This window comes from Calypte anna, chromosome 3 (assembly GCF_003957555.1).
Source record: "Calypte anna isolate BGI_N300 chromosome 3, bCalAnn1_v1.p, whole genome shotgun sequence".
NCBI lineage: Eukaryota > Metazoa > Chordata > Aves > Apodiformes > Trochilidae > Calypte > Calypte anna.
Window position 1 is genome coordinate 9,672,532 of NC_044246.1, and position 17,757 is coordinate 9,690,288.

The following is a 17,757-nucleotide window of genomic DNA, read 5'->3' on the forward strand; positions in this document are numbered from 1 at the left end:
CATATGATCCTATAGTCTTTGTCTTCATGTAACAGGCAGTACCTTCATTGCTGTTCTAGGTTACATACAGTCTTGTTGGTGTCAGTGTGTGCTGGTGACCTGCAGGGCTGACTGATGGTTGGTGCTTTGATTTTTATAATTTCTTAAATTCAGCAGGTCCAGTGTTCTTCAGAGCTTAGAAGTTCTGGATAATTTTCATGTGCTTCTCAGCATGTTCTTTTCCTCCTCTTTGGCCTGCTGTTTTCTGGTAACACCACACGTGTAAGTACCTGTAGAGCCCATCCTCACCAGTTCACCCAGAAGGTGCTTTCATGGCATGGCAGGAGGTGGGCTTTCTGAGGCACTTGGCTGCAGGTAATGAGATGCTCAGAGTACCCAAGCACTGGCAGATTGCAACACAGGGCTATTCTTTTGAATTCTTCCAGATATCCCTCTGGGCTTCCTTAAGCACATAGATATTTTAGAAGTTGGTCTTTCTACTAAGTTACAGACAGATGCTTGATAGAGACCTAAATTAATTTTTAACATTTATCAGTATAAAAGCAACCAATATTGCAGCCACCAAAAAAAAAAAAAAAAAAAAAAGCTATGTTACTCATATGTATTAAGATATTGTCATACACCAAAGAAGACTTGGTAAAGCCAGAAGAGAACTACAGTTATTTTATCTGGAAAATATGTAACTTTATAGTTTTGTGGGTCTATGCTCTAGTGAGCACGAGTCACATTTCAGCAGGTAAGTATGTGATCATAATTTGATCTAAGAAAAAAACCTAAGCAGAGAATGCACATTAGAAAAATGAATTATTATTGGGAGAATAATAATTAGTTTTACTGCATTTGCAATCTTTTAGGCTCATTTTCTATGAAAATTTATTTTGTTTACTTTTAAATAATTTTCTTGGTTCCTAAATGGTTAATTTTGTCTTTAATGTGCTCACTAAAAAGAATCTAATATTCAAAACTTTCCAGACTAATTCTACTAATTTGGCTTAATTTAGTTTAAGAATTCTTCACTACCATTTCCCTGTCCTTTCAATAGCATTGAAATAGAAAAGACAGCACCTTTGAGTATGGTAGCAGGGTCTGCCCTCCCCCCCAAACCCAAAAAAAGCCCATGGCAACCATCTTAAACCATCAACTACAATAACAAACCCAAAAGCAACCCAAAAAAGCAAAGAAACCTAAAACCCCCAAACAAACATGTTGATCTGTGATGTACAATGTTGACAGTAAATTTTAAATTCTCTTTAGGACTGCAACATCCAAATGCTGAAAATCCCACTACACTCAAGTGTCACATTTAATTGTCCAGTCAATGAATAACAATGATAGGTTTTGTCTTTAAAGACACTGAAAGGATTGCAGTGTTTGGTTTTGTGGTATCTGTTTCAGGCAGGGAACTAGTCAAGAAGGAAAACTTTGAAATGTAATTTATTTGTAATCTGAAGTATTAGAGGCAAGCTTTTCTTTTATATACAGAAAACCATCATGGTACACAATTTCAGAACATCTTAGATCTCCCATATTTTTTTTTTCCTTTTTGATATGAGCTTACTGCTACAGTTAAAAAATTGCTAGGCAAAAGCACTAGAAAGAGGATTCTGTTATTTCATCTCATTTAGAAACTGTCTTGATTTGAAGATGAATTAAAAAGAGTTGCTAGCTACTGACTTCTGAATGTCTATATATTAAATTTTCTGGCCTTCTCTTACGAACAGTGAATAGAAAAGCCTCACTGTGCATTAGCTAAGAGGAAGAGAAAATAATTTATTGTATAAAACCCCTCGCACTTCACAGAGAAGTACAGTGCCCTTCCATAATCTTGTTAAACTGATGCCCAGGGAGAAATCAGTATCTTGGCTCTAGACTTAATGGTGCCTGTTGCAGACACCTCCCATTGTAAATCAGCTTTTGTTAGACTAGATAACTTGACAAAAATTGTTGAGTACCTTGAAAACTAACTGTATTTTCTTCCTTGAAGTATCAAAGAAGAGAACATTAATCTGGAAGTGACATGGTGTGGCTCAGAATTGACTCACAGCAGTCCTAGGCACTAAAACTATTTCTTTTCAAGGAATGGAAGTTCAAGAATGTAGTTCCCTTCTTAGGGTCTTCCCCTCCAGAGTGTCTAAAACTAACACCTTGTTATGGGGAATGAATGACAACTTTTGTTTCAACTCTGGTGGAAAAAACCCATAAAAAATAAAATGTGTTGTGACACTTCAGGGCTCAGTTGCTGCAGTATTATAATGCAAGTCTTAAATTCCATGCCACAATTCTACTACTTTTGAAGAAAGAGTCATTACTATCAGGAGTAAGGAAAAAAAAGTGATTGTATATACCACCAGATTAAAAAATTTATTATATGTTTACAGCCTGAAAAATAGAAGTAGTAATAATGTCTAACTGGACATGCATGTGTAGATACAAAGGAACTTTTCAAATAATTCCATGGAGGTATTATGGGAACTCATGCAGTGTTCTAAGAGTAAGTCAGAGAAATAGCTGCTAAAAATTGTACAAAATGGGTTCCACTTGGAGATCAGGAGGTGATACAGATGGCCCTATCTTTCTCAACCAAGCCAGTATCATGTGATTCATAATAATAATTTTTTCACTCCTTGACCAGATAGAAAGTAAGATTTGGTTCTTAAAAAGCCTGGCTCACAAATGATCAGCTGAGACTGTTTTCTGTAAGGTGGTGAAACAAATTTTGCTGGTAAAGCAGTTGCTTAGAATGCAGAATCAGAGGTATGGAAAGAGAATTGTTTGATCTTAAACAAAAAGCATGGCCTGTTAAAACCCTCCTATGAGTACTGGAATACTGAAATGGTTACCTGGTCAGGGTAAAAGTGACCCCTTTCTGTTCAATACATGGTGGAAAATATCAGCCAAAATTCAATAGATTTTGCTCAAGAGTCTGAAAAACGTGCTCTTTCAGTCATCAGCAAGGTAGTGTTTGTATATTCTTGGGATCAGACTGTGTTTTACCACTTGTAAAGGCTTCTGTTGATCTCCTTATCACTCTGAGGGATTGCAATCCTACCCTGCTCAGAGAATGCTCATTTGAATTGGTGAGGTTTTACCTGAGAAGGGCTGTAATTATTTGTGCAGCTGCTAATGTGAATTACAGGCTACCACAGGGTTAAACACATTTTTGTTGCTTGCTGGCTGGTTGTTCTGTAACACTTTTAAAGACAAAGAAACCTGTGGGTCTTGAGTTCTAAAATAGAGGCCAGAACTCCAAATACATTGATGAAATTAATGTTTCTCAGAATTCTTATAGTCAATGGGGTACTAAATTGAATGCATAACATTTTTATTACTTTATTCTGAAGCTGCTAAAGTAGCTGAAACAAACCCACTACATTAAAGAATGGGATAGATCTGAGTCCTTAGTAGGTCAGAGGGATTTAGGGTTTGCTTTCAAAGTGAAGGAGTGGAAAAAACCTGACCAGATTAAGGTGTTTACACCAAAATATTTTTCTGAAGTAAAAGTGCTCTGTTATTAGATGTTCCTCTTTGGAATGGGCACTCTCTGTTAACCTAAGTTAAGTGCATAGTTAAGAGCATGCTGGTGTGACTCTAAACCAGAAGCATGGCATGAACTGGTTTGAGCTGCAGAATGTCAAACAGTGGGCATTTCCTTAGCCCTCTGCTTATCTTCCTGCATCTGCATAAGAATATTTTCATGTCCTCAAGCGGATAATTAAAGCAAAGTAATAAAATAGCACAGCTTGTTTGGTAGCTTTGAGTGACAGGAAGACAAGAAAGAACCAGAGAACTGGCAAAGGCCAACTGCTGCAGGAACAATGTGGGCCAGGAAAGGGAAGGATGGGTAACAGGAAAGGTGGCTGTTGATGTGGGTAGGGTGAGCACTTTCTGCTCCAGACCTTGAGGCTGTAAAGTTTGAAATTGGTAAGGAAAAATATAGAGCGTATAAAGATATGAGTAGGAGTATTGTGAACATCACTATATTAAAGGAAAAAGTGTTCCTTTCTACCCTGCACTTAAAAAGACCCTTTTCACCAAAACTTTGGAAAATGAGATCTTAAACTACTGAGAGCCTCTTGGCCTCAGGCATAATGATCTCAAGCCTATTCAGAGAGTTATCAAAGGCTTTGTTTGTGTACAATTGATGAAAGCCTACAGTATGTGCTTTCTGTTTCCTCTTTATGTATAATGTGTGTTTAGAAGAACACTGTTCTCTGAGAAAGTACCAGCTTGTTCTGGAATTTTCAGTGATGAGTGATTTGTTTGGAGTTTACTTAGGTCATGGCTGTCTCCTAACACATCAGTTCTTTCAGGCACAGGCTTTTAAAAAGAAACTGGTAATGATTAGAGTTGGGCAAAAGATGAAGAGTTCAGATACAGAGCCAATGCCTGTGTGTGGGATATTCTCATCCAGGGTTTTGGTTCCAAGATTTTTTTTCCAGGTCTCTGCTTTCTAATTTATTTCTCTTCCACTTGCTGTTGCTTCTGTCCCTTCTTGAAGTGTTCAGCAGAAAAAGGTACAATATTAATTATTGCTACAGTGGTAATTCAAGTAGCTTCTAAAGCACATAATGCAAAGTATGGGAACCAAGTTACTCCATCTGTAGGCTAACAGTTTCTCTATAATTATTTTATGCTTCTTAGAGCCACACCTATTTTGCCAAAGCACCTTAACAAAAGAAAAGGAGATTTGTATACTGTCTCTTCTAGGACCATGTTCTCATATAGACCGCACATGATTCAGTATGAATTACACAGGGCAGGAGGTATTTTATCTTTGTCCTCTTAGGTTTTGATCCAAAATTTTTTTGATGGCTGATGTTTCAGTAGCTGTTCAGTCACTGAATGTATGGGATCCCCGTTTGAGAGTGATGGCTCCCTGAAGATAGTAGAAAACTATGTTTCTACTGCTGCTCTATGATGATGATGAATAAATGTGTGCAAACGCTTGCACTGATGTTTTTATTTTCTTTCTGTAACCTGGATTCTAGCAATGAAGTAACTCTACAGTGAGACGGTAGATTGAAAGTGCAGGAATTTACTTCCAAAGTTTGTTTGTCTGGGCCAAGAAACAGATTGTCAAGCAAATTCATTGGCACTAAAATTATATCCCTGCTTAATTATCTCTGTTGGCCTCATCTCCTATGCATTAGTTACCTCTGAAGTAGTTTTCCTTTGACTAAAAGCCTTTTTAAACCACACCAGTACTCTAATGATTAGATATGACCCTACTGAAGTCAGTGCATGTCATCAACTGACATCCTGCCATGACTGTTTGATCATTCCATTTGTGTGTTACAGGAGTCAGCTTTTTGTATTGCATTCCTCCTGTCCACCCCCTCAGCTAACAGCACAGATGTATACTGATTCTGTAATATCATCGAGGGGAAACTAAAGTCTATGTGAACTGTAGGAGAGGTTTCTTATTTGTGTTTCTCTGGTGTGATTTGATCTCTTAAGGCATTTTTATGCATGGCTTAATGACCTTAGAATCATTACTTTTCTGCTTCATGATACTGGGCTGACTAAGGGAAGAAAGAGGTAAAGGGTATCCCATGGACTGAAAAGAGCTAAGTAGGCTTATCCTGTGAGTATGAAAATCCCATGACTCAGCTGTGATGTGAGGAAGAAATCTGTGGGCTATTAGAGGAGCGAGTTAATCCTGTAAATTAGGGAAAGCCAGAAGATCACAATTAGTGAAGGATTTGGAGTCTTGGTTTCCTCCCCTGCTCTGTAGCTTAAGGATTTTGTCCATGTGTTAGACTAGTTTCTTTTCTGAAAGAACAGCTGTGCTGACTGCTTGCATCACTGAACAACAGTACAAACTGAGAGCAGGGAAGATGTTTTAACAGTGGGGAAAAATGATATAGAGATTGGGTAGACAGGGAGAAGTAAGAATTATGTGTTGACACAAAACTATCCCTTTGTTTCCCACCCTGTAAATATGGTGGCACAGAGTAAGAGAGAGAAATGGTCAGCTTCTGCTGTATTTCATAGTTCAAAAACATAGAGCTAAGGCAAGTCAGCTAGTTTGAAAGTGAGAAGAGGAAATATGCTTTTCATGCAATGTACATTTCTGTGGAACTTATTGTCATGGAAATAATACTGATGCGAAGAGCTTAGGAAGATTCATAAATTAATTGTTTATGTGGGCAATTAAAAAATGCCTTCTTTTTCTGGTATTAGCATAAAAAGATGCAAGATCTACATTTCCATACAGCCTTAAGGCAATTGATATTATATTCCACGGAGAAGGCTTCCTGTAAATACATCCAATATATTGCTAAGGACTAGAATTTCGGAAATTACTCCTGGAGCTTTCCAGGTGTAACTGGGCTGACTGATGCTGGTGTACTTAGCTCTTAGATTCTTTGTCCCTCTATTCTGAAAGTGGCCCTTGAGTGGCAGCTGCAGAGAGAGCCTAGATTAGAGCCTGAACCTGGTGAAGGATAAACACCAGCTGACACCAGATGACTGGTGCTGTGTTTTGGATGGGAGCCTGTGATAAACAGATTAGTGAAGAAAGCTTTTCCAACAGTTTCAACAGCATTGCCAGAGTTCAACACACTGTAAATTTCAAAATTCTTTTTAGTATTTTTTTCTTGGTCTAGTATGTGAATATTCATGGCTTCTAAAAGCTCTCTTGGGTTGAATCACTCATATGAGCAAAATGTTGGTCTTTAAAGCTGCATAAAGATACAGTCCTGTGGCTGATATATCTCCTTTATATTGCTATTGTTTTGCATGTGTTCCAAGAAGGGAGAAAATAGAAAACAAGGTTAACTGATTCTAACCACGACGTGGAAAGAAAGGGGATGACAAAAGAATTAGATGGTAAATTTAGGAGTTTCCCTTCAGATTCCTAAGGCCTATCATGCAAACAAGACACAAATCAAGTATTGTCTCTTTGACTGAGATATTTGTTTCTCACATAGTTTTACAGAAATAGGATAGAGAAACAAGATTAGATTTAGGAGCATGATAAGTGTTTTTGTTTGCCTTTTCTAAGATCCTGTTCTAACTTTGATTTTGCTTAGAAAATGATTTCAGCTTTTAAACATGAAGATGAAGAATTGTATTGCTGTGAAAAAAAAAAAAAAAAAAAAAGACAAAGCCTTTTAAAGCCTTTTCCTTGGGTGTTATGCTGTGGTTTTGGGAAGTAAGGAATAAATTGCTAGAAGCTGATGTAACTGAAATGTGATTCCACACATCTATCATGTAATACCATTGTTTTCACAAGTGTGGCTGCAATGGCATCGGAAACAGAGAATCAAGTTCTGTGTTGGGACAGTTCTCTTTGATTCAGTGAATTTGAGTTAAAGTTGTTGATAGTTCTGTTATATTCCAGACATAGGGAACTTGAGAGGCGGGTGTTGCCATATAAAATAAATTTGAGACCAGACTCTAATGTCTCACACCAGGATAACTACTTTGCAGTTGACATGGCTATTGCAGTGTCATACAGGTAAGAATGAGATCAACATTAACTCTGTAAGATTTGATCATCCAGAGTGTGATGAGGTCTGTGCTGCTGGGAGTGTAAATGGTCTCTTGCAGTCCAAGTGGGCTCAATTTCCCTTTGGGTTGGTGGTTGGGAAGCTCTTTTTTTTTTATACACCTCTTGTCTAACCCCACACTGAAGAGTCTGTTGGAACTGCTTCTCTTGACAAAAGTAAGCAGAAGGCCAATTATGCAGTGGCTTTTGAACCAAGCTGTATTTTATGAAGAATAAGGAAGGAGTGCATCTGGGAGAGAAAGTTCCTCCCAGCTCATAAAAACATCTACAAACTGCTCTGAGGAGAAATGAAATTGCTCTTCATCTTTCACTCCCACCTAACCTCCTTATCTGAATTCAGAACTGCACCAAAGGTTGGAAAGGAAAGGAAAATAATGAGCTCTCAACTTCCAAGGGGTTGGTTCGTGTCCAATGTGCTTAATGTCACCTAGCAAATCTCAGTGGAAATATCTGTAGCTATTCCTTGCATGGAGCACAAGGGTCAGTATTACTTAGGTCATTAGGGTATCTGAGGACTTTGGTGCTTGTTTGGCAGCTTTTTGAACTACATATACATGTGTCTGCCATGCTTTACTTCAAATTGTTGGATTCTATTTTGAATTTGTGAAAGTGGCATATATGCATGTTTGTTAAATAGCTGGCTAAATTTAGTCACAGGCTTTTGGATAATGGGAAAGACAGAAAAATAAAATTTGGATCTATTCTTGATGAAATTGCTTCTGCTTTCCTAACTTCATTGTAGCTGCCATTGGTCTACGAGTGCAGCTCAGTGTCACTGGATAAAACATACCTGGGATGTGCTTTCTGCAGTTTCTTTACACCTTTCAGTGCATTATCTATTACTTTGCAAGACGGTCAAAGCTATTACTAAAAGCAGAGTTTAAGCCTCATTTAGAAAAACTTTTCTATTCTAAAGCATATAGACATTTTTTTTTCCTGTTAGAGACAGCTGATAGAGTTTATTGTTGCTTTTCATCTTGACAGGTTTTAGGCTGCTGGAGCTAGACAGTGCTGCTAAATGTAAATGCAAGCTATAACCACAGTCCTCTCCATGTTTTACTCTTGTACCTAGAAAGTATATTCTGAAAACTCTGTTACCACAGTGCAACATAGAAGATGAAAAATTAACTTGTGTTGTTAAAGAAATTCTAGAGATGCATCAGAAGAAAATGTATAGTAATGGGACATAATTCTTAATTGATCAGCATCAATTCTTAATTGATGCCTGAGGACTTTGTGTGAAGGTCATTGCCAGGGGGAAGGAGATAAGAAGTGAGGTGACACTATTGTCACCTGTACCATACATGTTTATCGTGGCAGTGATCATAGACAGGACTCGCAGGTAAATGTACACAAAGTTTTGCCTAAATTTGGACCAGCTTCCATGAAAGTCCTTGTGAAGAGTTTTAAGTAAAGCTTCATTTACAAGCTCGTGGAAGATTTTTTTTTTTCTTTTCTTTGAAGCCCTCCTATTTGGAAAATAATATAACCAGCTATTGCTCTGGTGGCTTAGGAAAACAACACAGCTAAGGGTCCCCTCATTATCAGGCCTGACAAATTACAAGAGCATCAGAGGGTGTCCTGAAGTTTATTTTACTTTATTTTTTGGGTGTAAATGCTAAATGGTTTGAACTTCATGGTCTTAAAATTCCTTTCCAGCCTAAGTGATCCTATGATTCTATAAATAAATGATCTATTTGATTTTATGTAAATAAATGCTTTGGAGGGAAAAACCTAGTTCTCATGTTACCAGCTTTTCATTATTCTCTGCCCTACTCAGTCATCACAAGGGTCTTTGCCTCTGGAATCCTGAATGCCTGGTAGTGCTGTTTGCAGCCAGGATTCAGTAGTGATGCTGTTTATCTCTCAAGTGTTGTCTTGCACTTTTTACAGATACTTTTAAACATTGCTGGACACCAGAGTTATTTGAATGGGTGAAATGCATGTAGCTGGTGTGATGGACAGCTAGGGCTAAATCATGATTTCTGCAAAGGACCTTGAGACAGGGGTTATGTATGTGCAGATTATGTAGGTTGAGATTTTTCCAAGCTCAGTGATGTGGCATTCACGGTTTTCTTTTTTTGCTCCCTACTCAATTTAGTCATATATTGTAAGTATTTCCATTTTTTCCCTCCCCCTCAATGTTTTGTCTCTGAAGCAGGGATGGTTGGCACTGATGCAATGGGACATAAGTTCTAAAGCCACTTGGCATTCTATGATATAATGAATATGAATAATATAACACCTTATTCCTCATATATTCTCCTGTAAAACATGGTTTCAAGTGTGGCAGTGGAGGCTTATTATGGCTTGGTTTCCTTTCAAGTATAAGAGAACAGGAGGGCACCTATTAGTTACAAATGCTTCACACCAGTAGTTCAAATCAACTGATTGCTCTCAGCATCCCATCTTCTCTGCTGCTTAATTTTATATAATTCATTGAAAATAAAGATTTTTGTTAAAGCTGTTGCTGCTAGTGTTCTTGTGCCCAATTTGAATACATTGACTAGAAATGCCTTCTCAATTTCTTGGAGGATACCTAGATGGTACCACAGAAAGCCAAAGGAGATCTGTCAGTAGCCACAGCTTGAAGAATTTTCTCCCCAGACTTGTGAAATGTTGTGTGGACATGGACTGAAGGAAAATGAACTTCTACCAGGAAACATATAATATAAACTCAGCTGAAAGATCTGGAATGGTAACTCTAATATTTTGCAGGTTATAAAGTCCATTTCTGAAAAGGACCCAAGCTGCTTTGAGCATCAAAATTAAATCTTGGCGTTATATTTGAAAGAAAAGAACCTCATTTTATTTTCTCATGCGTTAATAAGCAGGTGTACAAGACATTGGAAAGATATGCCTGAGATGGATACTATGCAGATTGCAAACAACAGAGAAAATAACCTTCTATTACACCCAAGATAAAAAGGCCTATCTTGTTATTTCATATATGGAAGTTAGAGATTTTTTTTTTTTTGTGCTTGTCTGGAAGAATGAATATCAGAGTGGGTTATGAAACAGGCAGTATAAGGATTCACAACAATTTTGAAAAAAACTTTGGAAACAAAAGAGGCTGAAAATACCTGCTTTGTGGTAGCTTTTTATTTCAGATATGTTTGTAATAGACTTGAGCTGGAATTTTTACGAACTGCACAGAATTCATACACTTTACTATTTGCAAGAAGCTACTACTGTGCTTTCTGAAAAGAAAACAAGAAAAAGGGCTTTGCTTTACAAGGATTCACTTGAAAGTGTGCCCTGGGGGAAGAACAAGGCTATAGAAGTTTTAAATTGACATCTGAAGTTTTTTAGGTTTTAGTATCATTGAAACTTATTCATTGAAAAAGCTTCTGAGCCCAGGATATATCTCCCTTGTTGTTTACCTTAATTCCTAATAAAAGTAGTTCCAATAAACACTAAAATCCTGTCATCCTTCTACAATGCTCTGTTTCCTCTTAGGGGAACCTTATGTGGTGCTATTCTGCTGGAAAATTGTGCTTTGAAACTAATATTTTTCTGTTCATAATCATCTATTTCTGATGGATAAGACTGAACCTTGTGTGCATGAAACCCACTGTAGGGGACACCATATGGGAATGGATATTTCAGGGTTCTAGTCCTCTGTGTTGATCACAAGGTAAAAGTCCCAGTTTTATATGGCTTCTGTTTTGGCCATTGTGAGCAGCACAAGTTAGTGATGGGAAGTATTTGGAGAATTATGCCTGAATTCTTGGTTTAATGCATAAATAGTGTGGAGAATTTTATGTATAAATATATTCCTTTCACTTCTGGTTTTCTGGGCATGAAATGGTATAGTTTCTTTATTTGTGTGTGCATGAAATTATCTGCCCCACACACAAATGTATTTTTCTTCCTGTCAGTGTCCTCTAGAAAAGACTCCTGTCTGCTTTTCCAAACCAAATTGATGATAAACTTCAGGATAGATTCTGATCTGGAATCAGGTTCACTGGTGACAGCATCGTTGTGCTTTTTTCCTTTACTGCATGATCTGCTGATGTTAAGCAAAATGGAAGAATCAGAGTTCATTGAGTTCTGAAAGCTAATTTTGTAGAAGTGGGGTGTTTCACACACTGAGCAGCACCTGTCTGGTAATCCCTTTGGCATAGTGTAAATGACTGTGCAAGATGATGTAGAAAATGCCTGTCCCATATACCTTGAGAAGAGACATGTGAAGCCTTTTTTGTTTAGTTGCACAGGTAGAACACAGCACTTAACTGACCTGGAGGCTTTTGGTGTGTCACTGTGGAACAGAAAATCTGTCCATGGTGCTCTATTAAAAATGAATTAAAGTAGAATTAAGACTTCCTTTCAAAAATTGATTTAAATGTAACTTCTGAAACTTTTCCATTACCAACTCTGTAAATAAGTTAAGGGGTGGGAAATCCAGACCATTTCATGTGCAAATAAAACCCCTTGGTTGTAGTGCTGAAAGCCAGAATGAAAACTGAAGATAACCAGGAGGTATTTATTATGGTTCAGAATGTTTTACTACACTTAAGGCACCATTTCAGATGAGGGGCCTGTTTGTTGTTCTTATATTTGGACTTCATTAAATGCATTTAATTAAATCTATTGTAAATGTTTTATTCCCAAGGGGACCAGTTAATGTAGTCTTGCTGTTTGCTTATAAAAAATACCGACCAACAGTTCCTGCACTAATTTTAATCACTGCTTATTTTTAGACCCTGTTGAATTGCGTTTTGTCAGTTTAGTTTGTTCTGTAAACTCCTTGGGGCAGTGATTTTGTCTCTGTTGGTGTCCTGTTTGGACTAAATATATATTAATTGTTGCTGTCTCTAAGGAAAAAAAAAAGTAGAAAAGTGCAATTTGAAATTTATTTACACTAACTCTTATAAGCAAGAAATAAATGTAGCTATAAGACTTGACTGTATACCTTCAGACAATTTTCTTAAGCTGATATTCTTTCTTAAACTTCTGGCTTTTAACTGTTAAGATCCTATAAGTTTTCCAAGTAGTTTGTTGTGATTGTCTCTCCTATATCTTAGGCTGCCCACAGGAAAAGTGCCCACAGGGTATGGAAAGGAACAAGAATAGAAATTGCAAAATATCAGTGATAAAAAATAGGAAAAAAAGCCTACAAGGAGAAAAAATAAATAAGAAAATTAAAAGGGCACTAAATGATTCACAAAGTAGAGGTCTAACTGAAATTAATCTACTACAGAGACAGTCAATAATTTATAAGAAAAGCTGGAAGAACATGCTGTGTATGTACTGTGAACAAATTCTACTTAGAAAGTATACATAAATTGTACCTATTAGTAAAGAGGAAATAGTTCTACTATTTACTGTCTTCAGTGCTATCCAAAACTAAGCACTTCAGGTAATAAGACTTTTCTTATGACTATCATTTATTTGTCTTCCTACAGCCCTTCTCCCAGACAGGGGATAAGTAACAGAAGATTGTGAAGGCTGGTTTGATCCAAGTTCTGTGTTAATGGAAAATAAATCTTGGTGAATCAAATAGTTATTTATTTTTCCACCCCAAATTCTTATGATAGGCTCCACTGATGGAATTTGAAATAATGAGGAATGGTTGTCATTTGTTAGTGCTGCAGGTTACAGATGTTCAGCTGTTTCCTCTTCTGCTGATTCAGAAAGGGCTGTAGAGCACAGCCAGGCTGGAGCCTGTGCCTCTTCTGTAGCTTGTATCTTCAGAGTTGATTGGGGTTTTTTTGTTTTGGTTGGTTGGTTTTTTTGGTGTCATTTGAGAAAAGTAATGAAGTTTTATGTCCCAGCTTTGCCTAAAAAGAAGGGGAATCTAAAATCAGTGATAGGGAGAAAATACTGTTTTTCATCTGACTTTATTTAGCTGGTCTGGAGAGATGGAGATTGTTATTAATTGCTCAGCCTCCAAGTGAACATGCACTACATGCCAGCTGAAAATGGACAGTCAGTATGCTTAAAGTTCTTAGTGTAGAAGAGCCCTGAGGTGAGAAATAATCTTCCTATTGTAAAGCTGTCATAATGAAGATGGACTATGATGGTTTCTGCAGACCAAGATGCAGATTATATATAATGGGGAAAGAACATTGTGTGTATGTGAACTAAATGCTTGGCCAACTTCAGCTAATGAGATGTTCACTTGGCTTCTGGAAAATCATGCTCTCTTTGGATGCCTTCAGGACTTGCAGATTGAAAATGGCCAACTGAAACAAACTATTTGGATGGAAAACATCATAGAAATTGCAGCAAATGAGATTATGCAAAACCAGAATTAACTTGGAAAATAGAAGAAATAGGAGTAGACTAGGAGCATATGTAAACAAGTTTGAATATGTTCAGGGTGGTGCAAGAAATGTCCATCCTATGTGATGTAGCCTCTTCCTCCTAAGCTGCCCTATTTTCTGTGCCCTGGAAATGTGACCAGAACAGAGGGTCCCAGTTCCTCATAGTTTACAATATCCACCAACAGAGCATAATTTGAGTTTAACAGTTGAGGGTGTGCTCTTCCTCTTCTTGCTTTCATTAGCTTTGAGGGCAGTAAATCTGGAGCAAACAGAAGACAGCATAACATGACACCTTGCTGGCCTACAGAATTCACTGTAGGAAGTAGCCTCCAAGTCAAAGGCTTATAGCTGAGTGGTTTTTATGACTGCTCATAACAGCTGTAGCTAAGCAAACTTAAGGTAATAAGGCAATCAAAGCCATGCCTTAAGGCATTCATCTTCAGGGCCAGGAAGGAACTGTTTCTCTCCAGCTACTGGTCTCATTTGAAGGCTATCTGGCACCTTTTGAGTTCTTTTAATGTATGCCTGTTAAAAAGTATGGTGGTTGTTACCATAAAATAGTTCTAAAACCTCATCAGGACGCTTGTATTATTAACACGAAAGTAAGAGAGGTGTTCATGTATTGTGACAGATTAGAAAAACCAGCTTTGTTATATTTATAGCAGGGTCACTCCAGCTGATGCAATAGCTTCTGCAGAACTGCCCGACTGAGTTTTGGTTTTTATTTTCAAGGGAAAACTTTAGCAGTTGCATACTGACTCTGGAAATCAGACAACTTCATGGCAACTCCCATTAGTGTTGATAACTGTGACATTAGATATTGCTAGAAATGTGTTAGTACCATGAAAGAATAACACCTGCAAGGGACTGTTAATAGTAGAGACAGAAAAGGGGAATGCAGTCCTGCATGACTTCCACATTGTGAGATGGTGGGTTAGGCCATAGTTTATATCTTTTCCATAGAAAAGATGGAAGTTTTCAGCATGGAAAATGAGGCTAAAAGAGGAACACAATATTGTTATGCTTTTTATCTTGAAATGTTAAGATCTTGCAGGGCATTTGTATTGAAAGGATATGCTGTTGAATTCTGAAGAATGAATTGGCATCTCTGCTTGTTGGAACAGAGTATGAGTGTTTCTTAGGCAAGTACAAGGCTCCCAGTTCTCCAGCCCCTGGAAAGTGCCTTTCTTGCAACACCACTCCCTTGGTGCTTCTCTTGTTTTCACTTCAGCATATTTTTTGTGTGCTTTTTTAGACCAAGTAACAGCCAATATCCTCTGTTTATGCCTATCCCTGCTGAACCCTTCTGGATGTTCAGTTTAACTTTTGAACTGATCTGCATTCAGCCTTGTGTAAAGCTCCTAATTTGGCTCTCCTAGCTTAATATAAGTCTTAGGACTTGACCCATGATCATCTTGATAACTTTTATCAAGCTTTACCTAATACATGATAACTGTGAATTCATATTAATAGTTCACAGAAAATTCAAGATGATTTGACTTGGTTTCTTTGACAGCTCTAGTAAAGTAATTGGGAGATGAATCATTTGTACCTTGCATTTGCCACAGATTAAGTGTGGGCAAGTAGGCAGCTGTTATGAGGTGGCACAGCAAGGTATTGCTGTTCTTGAGCCCTCGTAACACCTCATACAATGTCAGTTAGTGTTTGAAAAGTAAACTGGCTCCTAGACAGCATTACAAATGATGAGTTGAATGTTTCACCTGAATATGTGCAACTTCAGTAATATTAACTGTGAGCATTGAAGCTGATATTAACATGTTTAAGAACTAAATTTCATGCATTAAACTGGGTACTTTACAGCTGTAAACACTTCCTGTGAATTAAGCCCAGCCAAAGAAAATAGAAAAGATGCTTTCTTCTTCAGGAATGAGACAAATTATACTTCTTAAGATGAGAGATCTTACTAGAATATCAGTAATACACTGGAAGATGTGTTGTAGAAGACTGGTCAAGCTAAACTGAAATGGAGGGAAGGTACACAGTAAGTTAGTGAGTAGACAGATCTGAACACAGTATTTTTTAAAGCTTTTTTTGCTGCCTGCAGGTTTTGGAGCCTTAAGCTTCTCTTGAGAAATGGAAATTTAACAAAGCATTCAAACATGCACCTCAGGTTTTGTTTTCAGTAAATAATGGATCAGCATATACAAGGTTCTTCTCAAAGTCCTTTCAGAGGATGAGTTGTTAATATTTTATTGAGACTGCAAAAGAGAAAACTGCATAAGCAGTACTAACAATCATTGGTATCAGAGGTTAACTTTTATTTAATCAGTTCTGAAAGATTTGTTTCTGTGTGAAGATCATCTAGGAAAGCGCATGGAAAAAGATACCACAAAATAAATCTTTAAGCTTAGAATATTTGATGAGTTGAGAGAGATTTCTCAGTCTTCAGCTTAAATTTTCCAGGCTTCTATATTGCTTGGTACAAAATATTCCTGGGTTCTAAACCAACTATTCTAAATAACAGAGTTGACTCTTTGCAAGCTTTTCTGTCTCTTTTATGTTTGTTCAAAAGCTCATATCTCATGCAAGATTCAAGTCCAAGTCCTTTTGTTCCTCCCTTTATAAGGTACATTAGGTCTTATGACCTACTACACAGAGGAAACAATTTGTATTATTGTGGTGTCTGCCAGCACTAGTACAATTAAATCTTTGGCAGCAATCAATAGAAAAGTTGTTGTTAATTTCTTTCTAATGGGGAAGCCATTGGAATGGTACAAGTTTCTAAATAATATTCAAGGCTTTTTCTAGATTGCTGGGGGTCAAACCCATGCACCTTTCCTTGAGCAGCTAGGTAAGAGACCCATCAGACATGTACTGGTCCTACTCCTCAAAAAGGTCAGATATTGATGTGACTGTGTGTGGGCTGAATTGTTGTTATGCTGCATTCTTATGCTATAACCACTGCAGGAAACTCTGTCAGATTTCTTTTTGTGCTGGAAATAAAGTAGTTCTCTCTCTTTGTGGTTTCATGGAAGAACTTGATCGTATGTCTTTTAAATAAAGACTAATGATCCAGTTCACACACCTACATATGGAAAAACTAATGGTGTTTTTATTGCTTACTCTCTTGCTAGCTATAGAAAGAGGTTTCTTTCTGGGTCAATAATGTCATTTAAATTAAGCCCACATGCTGGCACACTCTGGTAGCTTCTAGAGTTGCTCTTGTCAACTGACAAGTGAAAGGTCAATGGCTTACAGATTGCTGTTTGTGATAGTGAAACAGCTACAGTGAGATTTGGACTTCTTATGATGTCTTGATGTTGCTGGCAGGTTAGTAACTGGTCATAGAAATGAAAGTTTGTTTTTATAACAAATGTATTTCTCCTGCAGATGGGGAACTAGAGACATTTGTGCCTCAGCTTCAAAAGTGCAGCTGCTTTGTGTAGTTGCTGACCCATGTGTGCAGGGAGGAAGAAATCAGACATGCTTGTATTTCATAGGCTGCACATACTCTTCATTGCTGCACCAGTTATTTTAGCATAATTAGCCTGGTCACTGAGGTCTAAAAAAGCAGCTGATACAGCAAGTGATTACAGTGTGCTTGCTGGATCTGGATGTATCACATCAGCTTTGTGAGCCATATAAAAGAAAAACCTTTTCTCTTGTAAAGTGTTAATAATCTCATAGCAAATAAAAGTCATAGTAGAAAAAGATCCAAATGATTTCCAGCTGCACAACTTAATGATGCAGCAACAGGATATACAGGTAATTAAGAGAATTAATAACTTATTAAAGTAGATTTAAAAGAACTTCTGAAAGCCAGCATCAGCCTCAGTTTTCCTACAAATTACCATATTGTTGTCTCGACAAGAAAGGAAGCAGTTTTATTGTGTTGCTGCACAGTATCTTTTTCCATTGCTGAAAGGCCAGTGACACAAAATTGAGACCAGAAACCTCTCTTTGCTTGCTGCTGTTCCTATTTTTCATTTGCAAATTAAGCATGGGATGATGCCT

At 37.4% G+C, this 17,757-nt stretch overlaps 1 protein-coding gene across 1 annotated transcript in view; it reads left to right on the plus strand.

The window, feature by feature from the left end:
- KIF26B (kinesin family member 26B) overlaps window positions 1–17,757 on the plus strand; it is a 276,130-nt gene that overhangs the window by 83,260 nt on the left and 175,113 nt on the right. The gene's annotated exons all lie outside the window — the stretch shown is intronic.